This window comes from Manacus vitellinus, unplaced genomic scaffold, assembly GCF_001715985.3.
Source record: "Manacus vitellinus isolate BGI_N305 unplaced genomic scaffold, ASM171598v3 scaffold_45_pilon, whole genome shotgun sequence".
In the NCBI taxonomy this organism is placed as follows: Eukaryota; Metazoa; Chordata; class Aves; order Passeriformes; family Pipridae; genus Manacus; species Manacus vitellinus.
The window spans coordinates 2,955,044-2,964,096 of NW_021940571.1; the positions used below are offsets into that span (position 1 = coordinate 2,955,044).

General features: G+C 41.9%; 1 long non-coding RNA gene across 1 annotated transcript; it reads right to left on the reverse strand.

The window, feature by feature from the left end:
• Positions 1-5,993: 5,993 nt before the first annotated feature.
• Positions 5,994-9,053, reverse strand: LOC115307717. Its single transcript, XR_003916060.1, has 2 exons — positions 8,410-9,053; positions 5,994-7,764 (listed from the first exon to the last, which is right to left on the reverse strand). It is a non-coding gene; the product is annotated as an uncharacterized LOC115307717 (long non-coding RNA).

Here is a 9,053-nt window from a genome sequence, read left to right on the forward strand (position 1 = left end):
AGTCGTAAATGTGATCTGCATCCGGGTTTGACATCAGGAATGCAAAGGACGGCTCCCAATAATGCTGCTCCTCGTTCACGGGCAGAGTTACAGTAAATAACACTTAATGTGAAATATGTAGTGCCACAGTCAACACGACAGTGGGCTGAGGTTGCTTCTGCTGAGGATGCTGAGACTACTGGCAATGAGGGAAGGAGCTCCAGCAAGGGCTGGGCACAAGGGTTCACAGGTTCTTTGCAGAATCCCTCCTCCTCATTGTTGCTAAGGCAGCACTTAAGGTAAAACACTACAGTAAATTTGTTTTGATGCTTCTGTTACAATAAATTCTAAGAGCTCTGTCTAGATAAAATAATATCTGGTCTTCACTCCATTAAAGCTACTGAGGAGCAGCTCCAGGTAATCCAAACCAATTGATCCATTGTAAATGTGGATGTATCTCATCCACTGCTAAATATGAGCACAATGTCTCCATCCAGGGCAATTTTTCACCAGGTTCAGAGACTGATGTCTGCATTCTCTCACTGCCTCACTAAACCCAACCAGGAGCACTAAGCAAGATGCAGATTTACTGTCAGGGTGCACTTGTGTATGGAAGTCTGTGGGATATCAACCACTGCAGGATGAAATACTCTCTCTCCACAGGGAAAACAGCACAGCCAAGAGTCTCAGCAGATTTCTGAGCTGTAGAAATCACAGAGATCAACTTTCGCTCTCAAACCAGGACTGAAATGTTATCTAATTTTGGAAAAATATCGTAGGTAAATTCTGCTTTAAATTACACTCACCTGAACCTATGGAAACTCAAGGGCTGATCTTGCACTTTCTGAATATACAGAATAAAGGAAGTGTCCAAGGCCAGGTTGGACAGGGCTTGGAGCAACCTGGGCTAGTGGAAGGTGTCCCTGCCCATGGCAGGAGTGTGGAAAAAGAAGGTATTTAAGATCCCTTCCAACTCAAACCATTCTGTGATTTTATTTTATGATTCCATGGTATTTTCTGAGGTCCATTGGGAATCTGCTCTACCCAGAGCTGTGCCAGTGCCCAGCAATGGTACTGTCTCTCTCTTATGCCACACAAGCTGTGTCTAAAAGGTCAGCAGAAAGTGAAAATACCTTTATGTGACCTCTCAAGTGCTGCTGGTTATTGTATTTCTCAGGTATTGCCCATATCTTCCCCAGGGCCAACCTTTCCACAGAGGTTCTGTCAGTCAAAGGTTGGCCCAATGATCTTGGAAGGACTTTTCCAACCTTAATGATTCTGTGAACCAGTTTGAGAGGTACAAAACTTACTGGGATGATCCTCACAGCTCAGAGCTGAGCAGAGCTTCACAGTTTGGGACTTTCCTGAATATTCCACTTTTCTTTACTTGTTACAAGGTGCTGCAAAGTCAAGAATTGGAAACCAGCCCAAAAACAGAACCAGCTTTTCATCTGGAAGGCTTCAGGATCAAACATCTGTAAATCTCCAGTGCCTCCAAACAGGGGGCTGTTTGGGCTCTCTCCACAGCACCGGGAAACTTGGAAAACACGTTGCAGAGAATCCTAATTTGAAGTTTTTCTTGTGCCCTGATTAAGCTGTGAAAAGGAACAGGTGAATGTAAAGAGAGCCACCCACTGCAAGCACATTAATTATAGGTACTGCAAATCAGCCAATAATGAAGGTGAGACAGAAATCCAAGGCTTTAACAGCTTAACAATGCTCCTTCTTCTCTCGTTTACCCACAGCTGCAGGTGTGCACAGCACAGGCTTTGTCTTTGCAAGGCTAATTTGAGCATCCTGAGCCCGTGACATTGCCAGAAGTGCTCCTTTATCCATGAATATTATCCTGCCATACCTGTCCTATGCAACAGAGACTCTCAGCCCCCGTGCACATTTTGTTTCACGCACAAATAAACAGATGAAAACCTGTTTGTGTGCCCTCCTTCAAGGACCATTATGTTTTTCAGGACCATAGCTGTGGCACAAAAGCTAAAAAAAAAGTAAATATATAAATTAGGTCATTGAGACCATTCTCCTCATATTGTGGTGACATTTCCCTGAGGATAAAAGAAAAAAAAAAAAAAGGATGTGTTAAAGAGTCTAGCTTCAGAAAAAACATCTTACTCCTGGTGTTAACCAGTCCCAGCAGTCAAGGACCTGCCCATACACAGCTGAATGCTACAGGGCCAACTAAAGACACACATTTGGACTTTTTTCCTGTTCTTTTCATCATTAATCATTCAATTTTACTGTTAGTTTGTTAAACTGGATGCACAAAGTAGAACTTTCAGTTTTAGGGCCACATATCACTGGAAAAGCAAAATAGCTGCTATTTTCTCCAAGTTCTACTATTCCCAACCTTCCATTTGCCCAGAACTATCACTTTTAGTAATGACAAAGTGGCAGCAACAAAGATTATGAACTCAGTCATAGCTTATATTTGTAATGATATAATAAAGTGAGCAAACTCTTTGATATTGGTTCAAAAGGATTATTCATTCACAAGCTCCTGTTGGTTACACCCACATTTCTGGCAATGGAAACCCAGTTTATTAATTTTAGGCCCTTTGCCACCAATACTTGAGTTTTTCTTCCCTTCAGTACTTCATTCCTTTATTAATCCTTAGGATCACAGAATCCCAGAATGGTTTGGGTTGGAAGGGACCTTAAAGATCATCCAGTTCCATCCCCTACCATGGGCAGGGACACCTTCCACTAGCCCAGGTTGCTTCAAGCCCTGTCCAACCTGGCCTTGAACACTTCCAGGGATAAATTCTTTATTCTTTTCCTAAAATAATCAATTACTGAAGTGAGAGAACATATAATTTCTTTAAAGAAAAAACTGATACGGGTAGAAAAAATTTTTTGAGTCCAGAAAACAAAACCTTCATGTGCCTGAGTGGGGGTTTTTTTCCATAATACCAGAAAGATTAAAGATTCTTTTTTTCCCCCTACAGACAAAACTGACACAAATTGAAGCACATAAAAGTTAAGACATTTTTTCTAATAAAAAGGAAAAAAATTGCTCTATTTCTATAAATATAAAGGCTTGAAAAAAAAAGTATTTTCTTCTAAATTGGTATTATTTTCAGAAAGCTTCTCTATGCTTCAAAAAGGAGTTTTCTCAAGATGAACAATGTGGGTTTTTTCTTAAAATGAAAACAATTTTGAAAAGGTTTTTGTTTGAAAAGGTTTTGTTTGTTGGTTTCAAGGAGTCACATCTTTTTCAGCTACCAAAAAATCATTAAAAAATCAGGTTGAGGATTTTGGTTTCAAATTTTCTGACTTTTTCAACGCAAAATTTTTGAAGATGAAAAATCTTCAGCAATTAAATCCCTACTGGACTGTTCAGACCTTAATCCTAACACTGCCACAAAAATATCCAGATTTGTCAGTGATTTATTACCATAGCACAGTATTTCAATAAGTTAATAATTATTTTGATATGAATAATTTAACTTCTTATTTGTTTAATTTTTACTTCATCCTAAAATCCCTTCCTACAGAAAGAAATACCAGTAACATAATTTCTCCCTTTTTATACAAATGCAAAGTTCCATTAAATAGAGTATCTGGACATTTAATAACACGTTATACTCATAATATTTTTATGAGATAAGAAATTCTTACTGTCCTCCCCATGGAGATGGGAAATTGGTAACAGGACTTTAATTCCAGTTAAATTCTAATTAATTTTAAATATCTAAATGTTCAGATCCAACACAACCACCCAAAGCTCCAGGTAGGATTAGTGGGTGGCATAGACCTCTCCCAGGGAATGTTTTGCTCCCCTTAGGACACAAACCTCTTAAGATCACTTTCCCATATTCTACCTGGGGAACAAATTGCATCTGATTAAAGTAGGATGAGTCTGTACCAACAGGATTTACAGAGGGAAGAGGAGGGAAAACAAAGACTTTTCTGAGGACAAATTTGTGGGTGCCTCTCATACTCCAGACGAGACCTTGGTGGTCAGTGCCTGATTATTTGTTAATAAAATGCATTCTATAAAGCATTATCATTATTATTGTGGTGAAAATACCTCTCTTTGGTTTAAGCAGGATTTGGTGAAGGGATATTTCCTCAAGGATTTTTTTTGGCAGCCAAGGACAGGAACAGGGTTTTAGGTGGATGTAGAAGCTCGTGCAGGACTTGAACAGGAGCCTGAGAAACCCTTGTCCTTGTGAATCAACAGCCCATCCATGGGCCAGGAGATACTGGTGGCACCAGAGGTCATCACACAGCAGTGATTTCAGCTCTTTGCACTCCCAGGGGATAGAAAACCACCCCCTGGGTGAAAAGGGTGATGACACACAGGGGGAAGAAGCCCAAGAACTGTGCTGGGCCGGTGCCAGCTCACGGGAGCTGAGAAGTTGGGCTGATTCATCTTCATTTTTAAACTTACTTAAAGAAATATTAGTGGCTGCTTAGAAAGCCTTCCAGAGGAACACCAGCAGGTACCAAACCTCTTTGAGTAACTTCATCAGAGGGGGTGACTGCTGTGCTGAGGGCAGTGGAGCTGCAACCATTTAGACCAGGGGAGCCTTAGGTGCTTACAGGGCTTTTAGGGCATCTCATTTCTTTGGCTGTCTATCTACAGCATCAACTTGGTTTGTACATCTGATCCTAAAATCCACTTCAACATAAAAAAACCACAGCAAAATTCAACTTTACAGAAGGCAGGGTTGGTTTCTTGTTTCTTTAGAGCAGCAGTGCAAGCCCAGGTGCACCAAAGATTAAATTCATCCTGCGAGGAAGAGATTGCCACAGAGCATAAGGAGATTTGCAAACCTCATCACTCCTTTCCTGGCTTCAGTTTGTGGGTTTCCTGTGTGAATGGCTGCTCCCCTGAGGACACAGACATCCAGGCATCTTCTTGAACAAGTGACATCAGACAAACTTATTTCCCAAAGTCTCCGGATGCTCAGCAAAGCAGTGGCTCTCTGAGCTTTGTGATTCACTCTGCTCAAATCCTGATGCTTCTTGCTAAAAGGAGAAATTAGCCATTTGAGGATGATATTCCCGTGTGTGCCCCAGAGACACTGCATTCAAGTGCTTAGCCTGACATTAGGCCTGCATGAGTTAATTAAAAAATAATCATTTTTTCTGCTCCTCTTCTGGTTGCCTTCACTCAGGCAAATATGCTGAAATCACAAAACCAGCAAAAGGATTGCTTTAGCTAGAAGATACTATATGAATTCAGCATATTTTCTGCATAGAAATATGACATTTGTATGGAAATGACCTATTTTCTTGAACAGGCAGCTATATATCACAGAGAGTTTCACTGTAACATTTATGCAAAAGAGATTGGGAAGCACTTTCCCATAAGGTGCTTATTTCCTCCAGATGAAATAATAAGGCAAAGCATAATCAAGAAGCTTAGAAGAAATATTTCCCTCAAAGTCATATGTTTCGAGCCACTGGGTATTTGTTTTGATTTCCGTGATATTCCGTGTTTGTTTGTCTTCTGCCTTAAAGGAAGCAAAGGGCTCAGAAAGGAATAATCCATTCTCCCTCTTTCCTTTTCTAATCACATTACAGTTTGCAGGAGATGGCAGATTGGCAGCCTGACAGATCCACGCTGCCCTAATGACCATGACAGCCCTGGCCTGGTCACTGGTGGAGGCCCAGGGACATTTCTGTGCAGCAGCAGCAGTAGCAGTATGATGCAGAGGGAGCCGGGAATGGGCTTTGCCGCTTGGGAGCCAAAATCCTCCTGACAAATCCACGTTACCATGACCTACATTTATCCCAGCACAACACATGTGGCAATTCAGCAATCGGCCACCATTCCGGGCAGACAGCTTAAGGAATGCTGACAGAGATCATTACTTTGCAGCTTTTCCCTTCAGCTGCAGAATTATGGTGTGTGTTATTCCAGGGGCTGAGCTGCTTCCAGCTCCAGTGGGGGCAAAACTCAGGGTAACGACCAGCAACACAAAATCAAACCCGATGCCAACACATCACATCGACAGAGAGGTGCTATAGCCATAGAACACATAACTAGTAAGTCATTTTTAGGCTACTTTTATTACAAAATTACAATTTGAATTAATAGTTGCACAGCTACAAGATTGTTTTTATGCCAGCGCTGAATGAAACTCTCTGACCTGATTCAACCCCACCGAAGACAAGTGCAAAATTCACCCTGCTATGAATGGGTTTCCAGCTGAGAGATCCTTTGAGCTTATCATGAATTAAGGTATAGCTTGTTCTGATGATGAATTGAAATGATTTAAAATCAATTATAACATAAAAGACATCCCAAACTAGATGTTCACTGAGCTGAGATTCTTGATTTACAGCCCAACATCCTGCCCCTAAATGGAAATCCATACATCACTGAGTCAATGTAATCAGACTTCAGATAACTTACTTTAGAGCAGAAAATTCATCTTTTTTTCCTCTGTTCAAGCCATTAGCATTAGCTGGGCATTAACAGCAACCAGAATAACTATCAGTGCAGACATTTCACCATCAAAAATCCATGAGCATAACAGAGACTTCCAAACAGTCAACAACCCACTTTTTTTGCCTACAAAACCAGCCCTGAGTCATTTTGGTCACCACTTTATGTCACAAATGTAGAATAGCTGTGGAGCAGATAATGATTTACTCTGAGCCCTCTGGAAGAGGCAAACCCTTCCAGGCTTGTGCTCGGCCACAAGTACCACTCCTTTCTAAAGAGAAAATAAAACTTAGGACACTTGTGCCAATGTGATATTAATGGAAGCAGCTTTTTGTTTTGTTTTAAAGAAAAAGGACACACCGTTGAATTGTGACTTCCCATAGTTGCATGACTATTTATATAGAGAAATATAAATTCATATAAATGTATACATATCTATAGATACACATATAATACATTTTAGGCATATACATACATACATATATACACACGGTGCTATATACACATACACAGATTTGTATATACATATATATAAATATATATATATACACACAAATGCACGCACAGCTTGCTTTTTAGCTAGCTAGAGTTATAAATTCTCCCTCCCCCACAGAGCCAAGATGATCCCAGCTGCCTCTGCTGAACACCCCACGGTTGCCTCTCCATCCCAAATTAAATATAATCCTCATTATTCTGCTGCTCTGGTTCCTGAGAAACTTGGCAACCTTTCGGAACGACTCGAGATGCAGCAATTCCTCCTGCCTTGCCTCTACTAACCTATTCTAGGAGATGCAATATGCTGCTAAGATTAAGTGTCCAAAATGCTAATATGTCTGAGAAGTGCCTCCACTGACCTACATTGGGAATGTAGGTCGTAAAGTGGCTATTTTTAGCTTCGTTACCAAAATGCCCATATTTTAATAACAGTCCAAAGCAAGCCATGCTCCTGAACCCCCCAGACCTTTCCAGCAATCTGATCCTACACTGTAACAGTGCATTCATGGGTACACACTTAGACACACACACAGCACATGTGTACACACTGTACAAACCCAGTGTCAGCATTTCCATAACACACGTCCCTGTTCCAGAAGAAGTAACGACACGGGAGGCAGTTACTCCTCCTTTGAGCTGTCAGCAACTAATTTTAGGAGCATCTCCACTTTCTCCCTGAAGTGTAGCTGTTAGGGATCCATCTGCCCAGGGATTTGTGCTCTGAAGGCTGTGACAGGCTTTGGTTGGCTCGGAGGGGCTGGCAGAGCACGGGGCCCGTCACACCACCGGGGCCAACCTCGGGGGGCTACTACAGAGCCGAGGGCCAGGTGGGCAATCCAGTCGGTACAGAGGGAAGTCTTGAGGTGCAATACACCACTCTACAGAAAAACCCAACAGAGAGAACCACATTTTCAGTTGGCCCCCGCTCCGGGCACGTGGGCGATGTGCAAACAGAGGGGGCAGAGCTTGTCGTCGGCCAAAGGGATGTCTGAGCATGCAGAGGGGTCAAAGCTGAGAATGCCAAAGACCTGGAGGCTGGTTGAGAAATTGGGCCAAAGGCAGGAAAAATAGGGGTTTATGAGATATTTGTTTACCTGCTCTAAGGAGTTTTCAACAAGATTTTCCTGCTGTTATTGACTGTCTCCACCCCAGCAAGAGGCACTTGGCTTTCAGGTGCCCTTGGCACTGTCAGCCTTGGCACAGTTCCCACCTGTCACAGCTTAACCCACCTCCCAGCAATGCCACTGTCATTCCTTCCATCAGCATTCCTGGCTGTAGTGTCACAGCCCCTCAGTGCTGACAGGAACAATATATATATTTATATATATATAAATTAGATACATCCACAATTCTTACTTTATTGGTTTAAAAGTGAAGGGGAGAATTAACCATGGATTAAATGAGGACTCTTTGCCTTAATCAGCGCCTTTACTCCTCCTCAGGGCTGCAGAACAAGGAGCCCATAGCTGTGATTTGCCCTTTCTTTGAAGGAAACACTGACGTAAACTGGATCTAAAAAATACCTTTACTTGCCATATTTCTTTGCTTGTCAATACTATCCACTTTCCAAAGCAGCCAGGGGTTTTGGGTCACTGCAAGAAAACATAACAGAAGTGATGCCACAAGAAATTGCTCTCCAATTAAGAAGAATGCATTAGCTACACATCTATTTCAGCAGTGCTTTGAGGACAACTGATCAGATGTGCCCTTGCAGGGCAGTTTAATGGCACCAGAGAAACTCTGGATGAGTTTTCTAAAGAAAACAGAGACAAAATTTTAAATGCCCAGTTTTTTAAAAGCTCATTTTTCACCAAAATGCTACAACATGATTTTTTTAAGTGCTCCCTGGGCACACTGGGCCAGTCCCTCCAGTGGTGCAGCACCCCAGGGACGGGATTTCTCAGGGTGGAGCAGATTAGCTGGACAAATCCAACCCTGGAATCTCACTAGTGGGAATTTCTTACACCTCCCTTTGAGTCAGACTGTCCTGGGCACTCTCAGGACACGGTAGAGTGAATGCATATCAGCTCTACTGAGTGGCAATTCCTGCACTCTTTTGAGCATAACTCCTTCATTCTCTGAAGAGAATAAAAAGAATTAAATTTAAAAGTCCTATTAAAAAGTATAGTTTGGTGAGAATTTTCACACTTTGCAATATTTCCCTCTC